Genomic DNA, 18,219 nt, shown 5'->3' with positions numbered 1-18,219 from the left:
ACAACCCCTGCACACAAATAACAAATACTCGCAACCCGACGTGTAAAAGGGGTTGTCAATCCCTTTCGGGTTGCGGCGCCCCAAGATGGGCAAACGGATGTGAATAAAATTGTAGTAGATTGATAGATCGAACGCCAAATAAAATAAATAAGAATAAAACGCAACAAGGTATTTTTGTATTTTTGGTTTAATAGATCTGAAAATAAAAGGCAAATAAAATAGATCGTGAAGGCAAATAATATGAGAAAGAGACTCGGGGGCCGTAGGTTTCACTAGTGAGCTTCTACCCGAAACACCCCCTCCAAGCGAAATAAGTTAAGCCCAAGCTCATAACTCAAAAATGACTTCTTCACTCTATTATGGATCAATTTAACAATAAGCTCTGAAAAGGCGGAATAGAACTGGCCCTTAACCTGCAATTCAATCGTGCGTGCAATGATGAATCACTCCTACCTGCTATAGTGTACATTTAGGCATCGTCATACATGGCATAACCTAATATATGTGCATTTCAATATAGAATCTGAAATATGCAATGTTTATGTTAGTTCATACATTGCACATGATGTTTAAATGCCCCTTAAATATGGTCAGTGAAGTGATGGTCTTTAAGCATCCTTCTATGCTTTAGTCAGATTAATGAAGTTGAGAAAGTTTCACCCAAGCTTGCATCAAAATATTCACACAAGCAATGGCCGATATAAAGTTATCATCCTGAGAACATGCAAAATGGCCGATGGAGTGTTGACATCGTCCTTAGAGCAAGCAATGTGCAAGTTATTTTTCGGCACACGAGTTTTGCTGAAAAACAGGGGGGTATGTGTTGACACCAGATTTTGGCACGGTCAAGAACTTACTTAAGATGGCCTCAAATGGAGAAGTGATCTACATGAAAGAGTTACATATTGTTGTTATGAACATCTTTCAAGTTTGGGCCATCGCCGTCTGATTTCATCTCGAAGGCCGAAACTATGCTCAAAGTACTAGGATCTTATATTCAGAGTACAGTTTGGCCGATTAAGCCCCCAAGACGACCTCAAAATGGAAAAACTTTCTACATGAATTGTCTTCGTCTCATCAAAACGATTGATTTAGATATAAAAATTATCTCAATACGAGATTGTATGCAAAATTTAGAGCCATTCGAATGCAGCCCTGCCAGGAGGCTACATATGGCGCACCCCGCGAGACATCACCAAACATGATGTCTGATGGGTAGCTCCACCACTCGGCTGTCTTGCATGAAACATTAGGCCCTGAAGATGGCCTCGAATCAAAAAACGTTCAACATGAAAGTTGTTCACCTCGTCGAAGCGGTTACACTTGCTTTTGGACACATCTTCGTCCGAGGTCGTTTGTGGCTTGTGAGAGTCAAAGACCGAACTAATATCCCAGACTTACCAAAATCGGAGTTCTGTTAATTTTGGAAAGATTTGGACGTGATTTGGAGTCCTTTTCTTGTACGGGGAGTCCATCATTCTCTTATATTGGCAAGAGGTGAACACACAATCGAACAAACACATCTACTGCTTTTTTGTGTTCATCTATCCCCTACCCTTGTATCTTTCTTCTCGTTGATCGTCGTTCTTCAGCAATGGAGGGTTGCGAATCCACGAGGCTCTAGGGGCGGTCAGGTCGACCTAGGGCAGCCCATAGCCTCCACGTGCCCAGACGGGGTCCCTCCCGGGCGTGTGGGGTTTCGGGTCTACAAACGCGCCCGCCGGATTGCTTGCGTACCGTGCTTCCGGACGGGTCTCCTTCGACGTGACCCGCGGTGCATCACCTTCGGCGTTGGAGGTACACGGTGATGTGTTCGTGTGCGAACACACTTTTTGGCGATTCCACTGGGGACGAAGCTTCGAACGGTCTCCGGCCTGTTCTTGCTACGAAGAAATCGTCATCTAGGGTTTGCAATCTACAAAGGTAATATGAATACCCGATTCTCTACTATAGATGCAAATAATTCATATGGTGTTACTAGATCGTTTAATGAGTATAATCAATCGGCCATTCCTAGTTCGTTCAATCATGCATCTAAATACGTGCAAGGGCCTATTCAAAGTAATTTACATGCTTCAACTTCTTATGATATTAGTAACATGCAATATATGTTTCCAACTCATATGCATCGGCAACCTAGCAAATTCATATGCCGATGAACCACATGGTGATTTTGGTCAATCAAGTTGAAACACCTTGTGTAGGAACTTCCAATAGCATGCAACAAAGTGTTTCACCTTTTTATTCATCGGCAACTAATTGGCAATATACTAGGAGAGAATTCCTAATTTGACACTACTTCAAAATACGTTTCCTTATTTGACACTAGAATTTTCTTTCTTCCCTATTTGACACTTGGTCTAATTTTTTTTCCCAATGTGACATTGCCGTCAATTATGTTAGCCTCTTCTGTCAACTAGGATAGTAGTACCCTTCCATGAATTGTTGTGTAACCCTGGAAAAAAAGATGACCCAATCCTCGCGTCCATGTCTTGAGAAACCACATCATTTGTTTCCCCGACCCAGTACAGAGCTACAATAGCGGCGCGGCATGCTCAAAATTGGGTGTCGTTTATTTGGAATTGGCCACGACCCCTGCTTCCGGCAAGACGCGCGTACAACTAGCATTTTTTTCTTTTTTGATGAGACAAGCGCGTACAACTAGCAAAGCTCCGGTGATACGTTCTCATGAGACGGATAAGCGCACTCACGTATTATTGATTGTTCAATGTTTTTGGACTTTTTTAGGCAACCAACGTTTTTGATATAGCTTAGAGCATCTCTAGCAGACCCCGTATATCGCCGACCCGCAAAACTCGTTTACATTTCGCGGAAAATGGCTTTGCGGGTCGGCGCGGGCAGTGGCCGAGTAGACCTGCAAAACTCGTTTAGGGTTCTCAAGTAGCGTCTCAACATCCGAGTCGTCCAAATCGGACGAATCCTCGGGCAAAAACCTCTCGTGAGGGCTCAATTCCATCTAAAACCACAAATACGAACGCCGCATGAACCAACTATGCATATCGCATCCGAAAGCACAAGTACTCACCGGCGGCTCGGGGCGGTGGCTCTATGGCGGAATATGGCCGGAATAACTGGCGGTGGACGGGTGAAACCGATGGTGGACAACTGCGGAAGGGGGTGGGAAACGCGCGCAGGCTGAAATGTCCCTCTCGCCAATAGTTTTTCTGAGATACATGGCACCGTCGGGTCGACGGGGAAACCTGTGTTTTCGCGAGTTAGAGGTGGGATTTTACCGCGCCCCTCAAATTTTTTTATGGATCCGATGCATTTACAGTGTCTGATCGGGCGGATTTTTTCACGTGAACCCGTATTTTGACGATTATTTTGCGGGTCGGGGCATTATACGGGATTTGCTAGAGAGATGTTCTTACCATTCTTGTCAAGTGGTAAGTGGTAGCGCACACACGTATTAGCTATGCGTTGAACCGTTTCCTAGCCCAAGAGGCCCAAGTCGATGTGGGTGCTGACCTAGAAGACAAGGGGACTAGAGTAGAGCAACACACTACTCCACAATCATTGATGGATTATAGGTAAAAGCTATTGGGGCAGAGAGGTGAGCTCCACTCTGCTGAAACAACACTATGTAACCAAAGCAGGCAGCTTGATCATTGATGGATTATAGGTAACACACAACACATGTATGCGGAACTGCAAGTTGCTAGAGGCGCGATACAGTTTCAATAGTTTCGTGACTCAGACCATTTCTCTCCCTGCGTGTGTTGCTGCCTAGTCCGTGGCTCAACTCATTGCATGTAACATGATTTATTTAGCTCTGTAGAAAATCCGGTCACCAAATATACGGGATCTCAGATGGCCATTTAACCTTGACTACGTATCTCATATACTTCTTTGTCTTTAATAGTAAGAAATTGGGTCGCAAATGCATCAAGGGTAGTAACATCTTTTTACGTGTCTACTTAACACCATTAGAGTAAAGAATGAACTAGAGTGTCATATAGAGAATAAAATTTACGCCTGGTGTCAAATAGGGAAGAAAAACGTTTCCAGTGTCAAATAAGGAATCAGATTTTAAGATAGTGTCAAATAAGGAATTATCGCATATACTAGTTCAACCATGCTGATGGATGGGAGAATTGGCCATGATACTACTAGCAATTCGGCCAGTTGCTCTCAACCGTCGTATACTACACCTCATGACAGTAATTTTTCAGCACCATACGCAATTGTAGATGTTCATAATTCGGCTTCACACCTTCCTGGTCATAGCCGAATAAATGTAATTTTTACAGGAGCGGTTGTGCCCAATATTGTAGAAGATGAGGTAGTGGTGGTTGCATTGAAGAGTTTAGCCAAAAATAAGAGGATTAGTGTTCTTTGCCTTGGAGAACATGATAAGGGGCTAGTTCCTGATTATAATGCAGTAAAAGCTAGAGTTTTACAAGAAGATGAATCTTTACCAATTAGTGAAATTGGCGAGCAAAATATGGTTTTACAACAATGCATTTGCCTTCGCCTAGTACTACATCATATTATACGCCCCCCCTGCGCGCGCACACACACAGAGACATACACAATTGCAAAGTTTCGGCAACACCCATGTGTCATTGCCGAAAAGATCTAAAAGCATTGGGGGGCAATCGTATCCGGAGTGGGCTGAAATTGAGAAAAAGATTAAAGCCACTTTTGCCGCTTGCCGCCAGAAACAAAAAGAAACAGAATTGGATCAAGTAAAAGAAGCATTGCCAATTGGTAGAATAAATGTAAAGAAAGATGATTCAGAACATGAAAGTGCTTCGGTTGGAAAAGCCAAATCTAGAAGTATATATTATGAATCCATCAAATCCAAAGAGGCAAGCATTATTGAGAAATGGCATGGCAGGCGCAGGGAAGCGACCATACTTGATTTTTCTTAAGTTAATGAAACCTACTTCCTACCCTATGAGTTTCGTGCCATAAAAATTGATGAACTTCAAGGACAAGAACAAGTAGCCGAACAAAGTTCGTCCGACAAACATCTTCAATGTAATGATGCACGAAATCAATAAAAAGATAACGAAGACGCATTGGGAAGCCATCCAAAGGCGGAGCAAGATATTGTTCAAGTCACACCATCATCATGCTCTCTCAACATATTTGAAGAGGTATGTTTAGCAAGTAATTTACCTATTTTCAGATTTGGTCAGAACTTTATTGTTGATGCATCTATTAGAAAAATCCTCATCAGTAATTTTGAAAGACCAATGAAGAAGTGTAATTTACTTGTTAGAAATAAAATTGTTATAGAACATATCGGTCAACCCATTGCGCCATTTATCAAGACCGATAATGACTTATTGTTGCAGCCAAAGCTTTCCCCATTGCTTTATTTAAAGTTCATATATAATTGGGTAGCTTTGCTTATTTCGTACTTGGCTTGCACTTGGTCTCAATTGAGGTATGTACAAGAAGTGCGGCAAAGGTGAAGAGGGAAAAGAGTGAAAACTATGAAGGACCAAGCCGAAGGTTTCAACATCTTCGGTCCACACATTATCCATATTCTTCAACTATGCCATTCATGCCTATTCCATGGAAATCGTCATCAGGTATGATTGGTTACCCTCAATGGGCTTATAATGATCCATTGTTGCAATATAATTTCTTACATCATGAAAGGGTATTACCAAATCACTATACATTTGATTAGCTACAAGTTTGTTACTGATCCAAAGGGCCGAAATACTTCATTTGTCATTGCATTTGTTTATTTCGGCCATATGTGCTTTGAAAGAAGTTTACATGGTAATGGACAATATTTATCTATTGTCCTAAGAGTATGTCAATGCATGACCGGTGTAGTATTCTAACATCGTCCTTAGTTCGATTGGAGAGCGAGACAAGGTACGTGTTCATGGAAATTTATATGTATGCCTATATTATGATTGAATGAAGTTGAGACATCATGACCAATGTCATTGAATATATGCTGCATTGACCAATTCATAGTTGCAGAATTTGCTAGTGGGCTTATACTTTGTTTGGATATGATTTGGCTTATGCATCTTTCAGATCTATAAGAGGCCAAATCATAGCTGATTTATTACTGAACATAGGATTAATGATTATGTTTTATTGGTTCAGTTCCTAGCAAAGGCCAAAGTGTTGGTGTTATTTATTTATCTCCTTATGGTACTAGTTTTGAAGCCTCGTGCAGTTTAGGATATTTTTTATACAATTAATCAAAGCCGAATGTGCATTGTTATTCCGATTGAATCTTTTACTTGCTACAGGTGCTATACATATTGAGGCTTTCGGTGATTCGTTATGAGTAGTGCAACAAATATCTAAGGGTTATCAATGTTTTGACGAATCACTTATAGTTTATCTTGGGGTATGTCTAGATGCAAAATTTACCTTGGGTTACTTTAAAATTGTTCATATATCTAGACATGACAATTGAAGAGCAAATGAGTTGGCACAACAAGCATCCGACTGCCATGTTGATCATGTTGTATTGCATATCTATCAATAGCCGATGCTTGGTCTCACCGACATAGGTAAGGCCGAATCAAAAGCCACCGCTTCGGCCACTAATGATTTTTTTGTTATGTAGGCGAAAACAAGGATTAGAGGAAGTTCATTCTTTATTATCTGTAAAATCCTAGCGCAAAGTTGAACAATATGGTTCAGGGGATGATATTGAGATATATATATCTATGGAACTTTATCACTGGATTGTTAATGAAGTTGAGAAGGTTTCACCCAAGTTTGCATCAAGAGGTTCAAACAAGCAATGGATGATATATAACTATCGCCCTTAGCATAAACATGGCTGATACATAATTATCGCCCTGAGAAATATAAATGGCCGATGGAGTGTTAACATCGTCCTTAGAACAAATACATTGTGTCGTGATTTTGTCACGGCAGATGTCCTTACTGTCAGGACTTAATCGCGAGGCCAACGCATCTATGTGATAGCTTGAGAGGGGTTGAGCGGAATCGAGAGACGCAACACAAGACAAGGATTTAGACAGCTTCGGGCCCCGGGAAACATCATCCGGTAATATCCCTACATGCTGTTTGAGGCTAGGTCTCATTATGATCATGGAGGAGTCGCCGGTAAACCGGCTCTTTGTGTCTAGCCCTAGAGATTGTTTCTTATTGCTTGTCCCTCTTTGGGGAGCCCTGCCCCTCCTTATATATCTTGAAGGGGCGGGTTACATGTGGAGTCCTATTAGGATTAGGACTAGTCTATCTCTAATAAAAACTGGATACAAGTCCAGGTCTTAACTCCTTGTAAGACAAATATTCCTCACGCCTTCCTCTTAAACCGGCCCACCATAACATGAACCGGCCTTCTGGGCCTTGGGCCTTGTCACCGTCTGTCCCGCCCGCAGGGTTACAAGTGAATCATAATGTTCAGTCAGGTTGCTTGTAAACCGTCTGGTCTGTGCGGGTCGCCGGTGAATCGCCAAGTGTCAGCGGGGTCTCAAATAAACCGCCAAGTCCGGCCGGGTTATACTTCCGGCCGGTTTACGCCGCGGGGTATATCCCCGACATTAGCCCCCCAGTTTAATTTGGATTTATCCATGTTAAACTGATCCTGTAAAATAAACACAAGAAACAAACTTGACAGATTGTGCTCCGGGTTAAGAATTCTTGTAAACCGGCACCTGATCATCCTTAATTCCTTGTCCTTTCCTTCTTCTAGAAAATCTAGGTCAATAAGCCAGCTTCATACTCAATTTGCTGACATTGGTTTCTCACAGAGAGATATTGTGAAGAATAATCCACTTGAATCGGCTTCCAAAGCGCCGGCTTAAGAAATATTGGTCTTGAAATACTCATCTGATATTCAGCTGGTTTGAAGATGTAGAACTTGCCGGTTTATCATTGCCAAAACTGCCGGGTTATAAATAAATGATGCCGGGTCATGATTGTTGCAGACACCGAGTTAATCTGGTCTACTCCTAACTGAGAATTTAAAGATTTTTTCTCCCTTATATGCATATCACCTGTAGCCCCCAAGTGCCGGGTTGTCATGCTTGCAGCAACCTGGGACTTGTAATTGCCTTATGCTCATGAAAACTTCAACCAGTGTAGCCCCCAAGGGCCGGGTCATTATGCAATAACGAGTAGGGACTTTGTAGATATAACCATGTAAACTTGAACAACAACGTGTAGCCCCCAAGGGTCGGCTTAGTAAGATAATACTCAGCTGGGACTTTGACAATAACATCATATAATATAATCTCCACCATGGGGCGTGAACCCACGTCCACAAGGTTAAGAGCTTTGTACTCTACCAACTGAATAGTGGACCGTTCAATATAATGGATTAATGCTTGTGTACCTTGAATTGTTGACATGAGCAATTGGTAGCCCCCCAAGGGCCAGCTCGTTATAATGTGATGAGTCGGGTCTTCAATAAGATGAGCAAAAAATGACTTTGCATTAGCCCCCAAGTGTCATGGTGCATGCTTGCAGCGACATGAGACTTGCATGTAATCTCAATTTGAATAATGTAGCCCCCAAGTGCCGGGTCGTAAGCCTGCATCGACTCAGGACTATTCCTTTCATTGTAGAATAAATCATATCCTTTGATAAAATAATAGCCATTGCGCTAAAGCGACTTTGAAAACCTCAATGATATCGGTTATTAATAACCATAAGAAAATCCAGCCATGTTGGCTATTCAAGATAATATAATCCAGTATGAAAACCTTATTCATTCAATATCATAATGAAAATTCTGCCAAGTTTGGCTATTTGAATAATATAACCCAATAATTTATAAGCGCATGATTCCAATGGCGCAATCCAAATATATGTACTGGCGACTTATAGTCCAAAGCCAGGCCGGTTTAATAAACACTGGATAATTTATCATCATACTGGCGACTTATAGTCGAAAGCCAGGCCGGGTTAATAAACGCTGGTGATTTATAATCATGCTTTATTCAGCCTGTTTCTGCATACAACAAGTTTAAAATGTCCTGGCGGTTTACCGCCGGACGGGTCATAATGCCCAACATATAACCCGGGTTTATAACCAAGGCTGCACTTAAGAATAATCAAATATGTAATATATCATACCCGTGACATTGAATCACATCGTTGGTTGACCAACTTTGTAGTGAGGGTAATAACCCTAATCCGGAGTAGAAGTAAATCCTGTTATATGATGCCGGTTTACAATAAAACCGTTTTGGGTTGTGATAAACACCGGTTTATTCCATACTAGTGACTTTGAGTCAAAACCAGACCGCGTTGATAGTCTCCGGATTATAACTTGGTCATGTACTGAAAACTTGTAGTTGACAGCCTAACCGGGTTGATAAACACCGATTTGAAAACATCACAAATCTTAGCAAAATAAAGAGAAACTTAGCAAAAGGCAAATAAAACCGTTGTAGTCGAGGCTTTTCACGGGCTGCCAGGCCCCAAATTTGATCAAGAGGTGTTGCTATGGTTCGGGTTCGACCAAGCCCCCAAGTGATGCTGTGGCATTACGCCGATCAAGAGGTGTTGCTATGGTTCGGGTTCGACCAAGCCCCCAAGTGATGCTGTGGCATTATGCCGATCAAGAGGTGTTGCTATGGTTCGGGTTCGACCAAGCCCCCAAGTGATGTTGTGGCATTACGCCGATCAAGAGGCGTTGATATGGTTCGGGTTCGACCAAGCCCCCAAGTGATGCTGTGGAATTACGCCGATCAAGAGGCGTAGCTATGGTTCGGGTTCGACCAAGCCCCCAAGTGATGCTGTGGCATTGCGCCGATCAAGAGGTGTAGCTATGGTTCGGATACGACCAAGCCCCCAAGTGATGTTATATAATGCGTTGATAAGCTGAATCAAGGGGTAAACCGGACTCCGCTTTATAAACAGAAGCCTCCACGTGATCAATAATATGATAAGCCAATAAGGCAAGATACCCATGTTTGAACCGCGCATCATGGCAGCAAGTCCTCTTCGGCAACCTTTAACTTTTTGCAAGAGATAAATTCTTCTTGAACCGGGATTTTGAATCGGATATTGAGAGCTTCAAAGCTTTGTGGGAGACATCTTTTCCTTGAACCGGATTTTAAACCGGAATCTTCATTTTCAGCCGGAGATTTTTTGAAGGCCTTGAAACTCGAACTTGCGAGAAGTTAATTCCTTTTTGAACCGGACATTTTTAAACCGGATTTGAGAGCTTCGGAGCTTTGTGGGAGAACAGATTTCCCTTGAACCGGATTGTAAACCGGATATTTGAGAGCTTCAGTGAGACTGACTTCCCTTGAGAAGGATTTTTAACCGGAATCCTTTCTGATGACCCGGACCTTCTTCATTGAGCCGGGATTTTGTAACTGTCATATACTTTCTAAGCCGGAAATTTTCTGACGGCCTTTAAATTTTCATCAATATAACAGTAGCCTCCGGGACCGGGTTATCTTTCCCTCCATCGTCCTGGGGTTCTTAAATTTGTTGAAACTGGCAAGATTTGTCGAGTCATGCCATCGTAGCCCCCGAGTCTCAAAGGTGACTCGAGGAGTTGGCTTGAGACTCTCCATATTTGACCGTGATATAAACTGGCATAACTTGTATATCATTGGTGTTGATAGCACGATGTGAATCCACAAAAGGTTGAGGTGACTGCGGCGGGTTATAAATGATCCTGTATGAGCCGTGTCAGCAACTCGGCCAATGGTTCCTTCCAACTGGCGATTTGAAATTAACCAAACTGTAGTGGTGGCGACTTGTGCGCCTGTCCATTGAGCCACCCAGTGCATACGGCGATTGATAGTATATGATAATTTTGCCTTCATTTTATTGAAAGAAAAACTGGGCTACCCAAGTTGTGACTTGCTCATACCTAATAAACAGCTCATGCAGACATGTGCGGTCCGGTATGTTGATGTAGACCAGGCCGCGAGAGATGGACGATAAAGACGACCGCAACATCAGAGGCGGCATAGACAGATGAGTCGGCCATGGCGTTGTAAGCCGTGCAGTTGGGTGAACCGGCCGTGGCGTTTGTAAGTCGACGTGGACGGGTAAGTTAACCGCGTCGTGTTGATGCAGACTAAACCGCAGAGGTCGCGATTTGCACACATTCTTTGGTCGTTATGGCACGGTCATATGCTAGCGCATAACAATAATTACGTGATGCTAGCGCATAACAATAATTACGTGATTTATATATCCATGATACGACTATCGCCTTTGCAGGGACCAATTATCCTGCATATAAAACATACATACCAAAGTAATCGTTTTTTTACAAAAACAATATGTGCTAATAAGATAAATTTAAATAGGGATCACCTGATTTGTTCGGATGATGGATGATCTGTTCAACGCGATAGATGCGGCTCAGACAGACCGGCGACTCAATATGACCCTGGCGGTTTCAACATAGCAAAGACTTCTCAACGCGGCCCTGATGGCTCTCGTACTTCCGAGTCAGTAGCTCCACGCACTAGTACCAGTTGCCGGTTTGATGAAAGGAATGATTAAAAATGAATCTAAACCTTGCTGGACAAATTACTCCTCCAAACCTGAGCTTTCGCATGGATAATACGCAAGTATTTGGTGGTCCTCTTTATACGAACAGTAGCAGTAGTACTGTAGTAATATTGCCTTCCTGGCTGATTTTTCTTACGAGCTCTTTGTTGCTCACATGAGTTTTTCAGCTTTTAGACCTTGATTTAACCTTTGCACTTAAAGTAACACTCTGGCTGCAGGCTCACTGCATCAAAGGTCGTTTTATCATCGGAGCCGCTGGATTATTCTCTTCGAGCACTTATTTCCAGTATGCTGCTCCAATTCGCAAAACTTCATCAGTCTTTATCCGTGAACATTCCGGAAACACCCTCCAATCAGTCCCCAGTTGATGCGACTGTGTTCTGAGCCCTCTGTTGAATATCTGATTCATAGCACAGGCATCTGGATTCTAGAATAGTACTAGTTGGCAGCCATGGATTGTCGGTGCGGGCGAAGCCGCGTCTTGGCCTGGCGACGGCCGGCAACAGAGGCGAGTCTGCTTGAGGCGGTTTCCCGTAGAAACGGAGGCAGCCTGCCAGGATGGAACGGCGCGAGCTGGGCGCAGCTTCAGCACAGCAGCGGCTCGGCGCTGCGGCGGCGATGGTAGGCTGGGTCAGCGCGTGGTAGCTAGTTGAGACGCAGTGCAAGCGTCGGCCGCGATGCAGCCAACTGGAGACAACACAGGGGACGGGCGGCCCGCAGTAGAAGCCAGAGCCAGCAGAGGTGACTTGGAGAAGCGGCGACTCAATTCGGCCGTGATGGTGACTCGGCGACGGCGTCTTGAGACCGCACCCGCGGAAGTGAGCAGCAGCTGCAAGGCCGTGTGTCAGAGGTGGACAGCCGGTGCGCGGCTAAGGCCGTGGAGGGCGGTGAACCGGTGACTCAGCGACGGCGGAGGCGGCTCCAGGCACGGACGGCTGAGCCAGTCGCCCCCCCGGCGACTCGAGGTGCCGCAGGGTCAACTGATGGACTGATGGCTCGGAAGCAAAAGCGGAGGGGGTGCTGTGGCGCCTCGCCCTGCTGCCGTTGAGACACGGGCGGCGGCTCGTCTTGTGGTCAACGAAGAAGCTGTGACAGCGGAGTCCCTCTAGCGACTCGGAGCGAGGTTGAGGCGGCTCGAAGGTGGCCGGCGGCGGCGATTTGAAGACGGAGCCCAGCGACTTAGTGTGAGGTGGTTCAGCGTGAGACGGGCAACTTAAGCTCTGGCGGAGGCAACTCAACGCAGAGGAGGGCAGCTCGATGGTGGAGGTTGAGGCCGAAACACAGCCGTGGCGGTATCTCGACCGGGGCAGGCCGGCGGCGTGGTCAAGGACCGAATCCGTGGCCAGTGTTTGTTTCCGGGTCGCGGCTGGCTATCCACGTCCGAGTCCACCTTCAGATCGTAGAGCTGTTGTGCTGTTTAACTGAACTTTCCTTCTCAACAAACAACAGGTCTCTTGGGACTTTCCCTTGTCGTGGAGCAATAGTCGAAACTTTTTACTCTTCCCTTTCCTTTTTTTTCCTTTGTCAATCCAATCCTCAATACTCACGGATAACCAACCTGACCATAGCTTTATGTGAGACGTAGCAAAAATACTACTTGGTTCAACACAGTATCAGACAAAATAGCAGATCGCTTCTTCTCGTAACTTGCTGCAATGCCTGATTATGTATGAACTTGAGGAGGCAATTAATCTTGCCTTGGTTTCTAATGACAGTTGAACAGAAATCGACCCAGATTCGACGGATCATCTGGTCGTAGCGGCACGCACCACGCAACCCTAATCTTTGAACTCAAACCTTCACCTGTCTAATCGTGAGCTCTTCAATCCCTGAAGAGATCCCTCCAAGAACTCAACACCACCGTGTGCAGGCCCCACGGTGGGCGCCAACTGTCGTGGTTTTGTCACGGCAGATGTCCTTAGTGTCAGGACTTAATCGCGAGGCCAACGCGTCTATGTGGTAGCTTGAGAGGGGTTGAGCGGAGTCGAGAGACGCAACACAAGACAAGGATTTAGACAGCTTCGGGCCCCGGGAAATATCATCCGGTAATAGCCCTACATGTTGTTTGAGGCTAGGTCTCATTATGATCATGGAGGAGTCGCCGGTAAACCGACTCTCTGTGTCTAGCCCTAGAGATTGTTTCTTCTTGCTTGTCCCTCTTTGGGGAGCCCTGCCCCTCCTTATATATCTTGAAGGGGCGGGTTACATGTGGAGTCCTATTAGGATTAGGACTAGTCTATCTCTAATAAAAATCGGATACAAGTCCAGGTCTTAACTCCTTGTAAGACAAATATTCCTCACGCCTTTCCTCTTAAACCGGCCCACCATAACATGAACCGGCCTTCTGGGCCTTGGGCCTTGTCACCGTCTGTCCCGCTCGTCGGGTTACCAGTGAATCATAATGTTCAGTCAGGTTGCTTGTAAACCGTCTGGTCTGTGCGGGTCGCCGGTGAATCGCCAAGTGTCAGCGGGGTCTCAAATAAACCGCCAAGTCCGGCCGGGTTATACTTCCGGCCGGTTTACGTCGCGGGGTATATCCCCGACACATTGCAAATTATTTTTCGGCACACAAGTTTTGCCGAAAAATAGGGGGGCATGTGTTGACACCAGGTTTTGGCATGGTCGAAAACATAATTAAGAAGGCCTCAAATGAAAAAGTGATCAAAGTGATAAAGTTTTGTATTGTCAAAAGGAGGAACTTCTCTATTTGGGCCATAGCCATCTGATCTCATCTCTAAGGCCGAAGTTGTGTTCGAAGTACTGAGATTTTGTATCCAGAACACTATTCTGCTGATTATGCTCTCAAGACTGCCTCAAATGGAAAAAACTTTCTACACGAGTTGTCTTCTTCTCATAGAAATGGTCGATTTTGATCTATAAATCATCTCAATCCGAGATCGTATGCAAAATTTAGAGCCATTCGAATGCAGCCCTACAAGGAGGCTACATATGGCGCGCCCCACCGGACATGATGTCTGATGGGTAGCGCCACCACTCGTCTGTCTTGTGCAAGAGATTCAGCCCTGTAGATGGCCTCAAATCGAAAAACATTCAACATGAAAGTTGTTCGCCTCGTCGAAATGGTTAGATTTGCTTGCACATTTTCATCCGAGGTCGTTTGTGGCTTGTGAGAGTCAAAAACCAAAATAATGTCCCAGACTTACCTAAATCCGAGTTCGGTTAATTTTGGAAAAATTTGGACGTGATTTGGACATAATTTGGAGTCATTTTCTTGTACGGGAAGTCCATCCTTCTCTTATATTGACAAGAGGTGAACACACAATCGAACAAACACATCTACTACTTTTCTGTGTTCATCTATCCCCTACCCTTGTATATTTCTTCTCGTTCTTCATCGTTCTTCAGCAATGGAGGGCTGCGAATCCACGAGGCTCTAGGGGCGGTTAGGTCAGGTCGACCTAGGGCAGCCCATAGCCTCCGCTTTCCCAGACAGGGTCCCTCCCGGGTGTGTGGGGTTTCGGGTCTACAAAAGCGCCCGCCGGATTGCTTGCGTACCGCGTTTCCGGACGGGTCTCCTTCGACGTGACCTGCGGTGCATCACCCTCGGTGTTGGAGGTACACGGTGACGTGTTCGTGTGCGAACACCTATTAACTGGAAAGTAGTTAGTAGTCAAAAATTTGGTTAAACTTTGACAAAAAAATATATGACGTGGCGTCAAAACATGGACTAAGGTATTACTCCCTCCGTCTAGGTGTTAGGCCATCTTACGAAAATTAGATACTCCCAAAATGTTTAAGCGTCGTCCATTAACTTCGCATCTCAATCTCATCCTAGCATCGTTGCTAGCGAGCGTACTTACTCTGCCTTGTTATCTTCCCCGAAAACCCAATGCATGGAGCGCAACTACGTGTTGATTAGTCAAGGAATCAAAGTCGGCTTGCATGCGAGTTAATACATGGCCCTGTATGGTAGCTAAAATAGCATCTCTTAATTGCTGTGATTAACTGTTGCATTTAGAGAGAGAAATCAGGGCTTTGATTGGAGGAAGGATTGGTCAAGTTTCTCCTTCTCCTCCAATATGTTTGCACCTTGGTCCCGTTGTACCTTCTAACGTGACTTATACACCTAGACAGGGGGAGTAGTACGAGATACGGTAGCACACTGACTTAGGCCGAATACAAGTGCCCAAAATTATTGGAAGAGAGCAAAGTGTACATACAAAATAATTAAAATTGAATTTCTCATTTTTTTTGAAACGGAGGCAAAAGATTTGCCTCATCCATTAAATAAGAGGAGAATAGAGTTTGACAGTTTGCAAGTGACCCTACAAATAAACGTCATGGCAATTACTCTCAATACACCCTAGTTTCTTAGCACCCGTTGTAACCCTTAGTACATACGGTGGCACACTGACTTAGGTCGAATACAAGTGCTATCGGATTTGTCACAGCATATGTCCTAGTGTGAGGACTTGTCGTGAGGCCAACGCAACTAGGTAGTAGCTTGATAGGGGTTGATCGGGACGAGAGATGTGTGTAGATCGTCGAAGCGGATTAGCACACGAGACAAGATTTAGACAGCTTCGGGGCCCGGGAAACATCATCCGATAATAACCCTACATGCTGTTTGTGGCTAGGTCTTATTCAATATGCTCATGAGCGAGTTGCTGTATAAGCCGGCTCTCCTCTAGTTGTATCTAGCCCTCGGCATTATTTTTCGCCCCCTTCTTGGGGTGCCCTGCCCCTCCTTATATAAGTTGAAGGGGCGGGTTACATGACTAGTCCTAGTAGGATTAGGATTACTCTTTTACAAGTGGAGTCCTAGTCTTCCTTCCTTTGTAAGGGAATATTCCTTATGCTTTCCTCTTAAGCCGGCTCACCGGACACGCACCTTGAGCCGGTCTTCTCATAAGCCGCCTTCTGGGCCTTGGGCGTTGTTATTCATCTAACCCGTCCTTCGGGTCACCAGTGATTTACTAGTCTCGGGCGGATCACCAGTGAGTCGCCAAATGTCAGCCGGGTCATGCATCAGGCCGGGTCATACCGCGGGGTATATCCCCGACATTAGCCCGCAGTTTAATTTGGATTTATCCATGTTAAACTGCTCATCCTTAAGTCCTTGTCATTTCCTTCTTGATACGTGTCCATGACCTCATAACAAATCTCCTTTAGCGGATATGTTAAAACCTTGCCAATGCAAAAAATCCAAATGCTTCTTTTGAAGAAATCAAGGTTAACAGGCCAGCTTCATAGTCAATTTGCTGACATTGGTCTCTTATAAAGAAATATTCTGATAATTCATTTGATTCAGCTCCCAATTCTTAACAAAAATTATTGGTCTTGAACTACTCATCTGATTCTCAGTCGGCTTGAAGATGTAGAACTTGCCGGTTTATCATTGCCAAAATTGCCGGTTTGTAAATATTGATGGCACCGGGTCATAATTGTTGCTAACATCAAGCTTGAAAATGTACCTTCCTTATATGCATATCACTTGTAGCCCCCAAGTCTTAAGAAGGGAGCGTAGTAACAACTTAAGACTTGCTTCAATATAAATGTCGCAACCTTGAAGAAATCCGGTTTGTTCAGTCACTAGTCATAAACTGAATATTCCACATATGTAGCCCCCAAGTGCCGGGTTGTCATGCTTGCAGCAACCTGGGACTTGTAATTGCCTTATGCTCATAAGAACTTCAACCAGTGTAACCCCCAAGGGCCGGCTTAAACTATGAAGTTAAGCCGGGACTTCAAATAGCAGTGATCAACTTTGCACCTGTAGCCCTCAAGGGCCGCTTTAATCAGCATGAATAAGCCGGGACTTATCATCATGGCTGAAAATAAAATCCAAGTATGTAGCCTTTATAAACTGGATCACATCATTTTGACTGGGTCATCATAGAAACTTGTCTTGAAAAAAGAGCAAATAGGCATTAGCCCCCAAGTGTCATGGTGCATGCTTGCAGCGACATGGGACTTCCATATTTGATATAATCATGATTTGAATAATTTAGCCCCCAAGTGCCGGTTTGTGTGCCTCCAGCGACTCGGGACTATTCCTTCCATTGTAGAATAAATCATATCTATTGATAAAGAAATAATAACCATTGCGCTGAAGCGACTTTGAAAACCTCAATCATAATACTAGTTATTGATAACCATAATAAAAATCCAGCCATGTTGGATTATGTGTTGACAAGTAAATACCGAGCGGCTCTTGGCCGATGGCGATTTAATACGCATCCATTGTAATCTGGGATTTTTGTAACCCGGCGGCTTATAGCCTTTGTAAAAATCAGTAACTGATAACCCATCCATGGCGGCTCATAGTCATGTCCAGTTTTTGAAAAGATCACTTTGGCGTCTTGTAGCCTCAATAAACTCAATATGTAGCAATATAACCCGGAGCAGGATAAACCAGCAATATTTTCAGATGGCCAGATGATGGGTTTAAACGCAATTTTTCATATGGGCAATAGTAGTATCTTTATGTGTAAAGCTCTGCATGTCCTACACAAAGTTTAAACAACATATGCCCTGGCGACTTAACGTCAAAAGCCAAGGCGGGTAACAACCCAAACGTAATATAGTCTTGTGCACTTATGGAAAAGACTAGAATTAGGCCATTCAAGCCAAAACATACTGGCGACTTAAAGTCAAAAGCCAGTGCGGGTTATCAAACCTCGCATATTCATATAACCAGGAAAACATACCTGTAAGGACTGATTTATACCGTTGGCTTACATCGCCAGACCCAGTGAGGGTAACAATCCAATTATTTCTAAGTGCATGATT

This window comes from Aegilops tauschii, chromosome 6 (genome assembly GCF_002575655.3).
Source record: "Aegilops tauschii subsp. strangulata cultivar AL8/78 chromosome 6, Aet v6.0, whole genome shotgun sequence".
Classification (NCBI taxonomy): Eukaryota; Viridiplantae; Streptophyta; class Magnoliopsida; order Poales; family Poaceae; genus Aegilops; species Aegilops tauschii.
The sequence above is the reverse complement of the archived record's forward strand: the minus strand, read 5'-3'. Positions refer to the sequence as shown.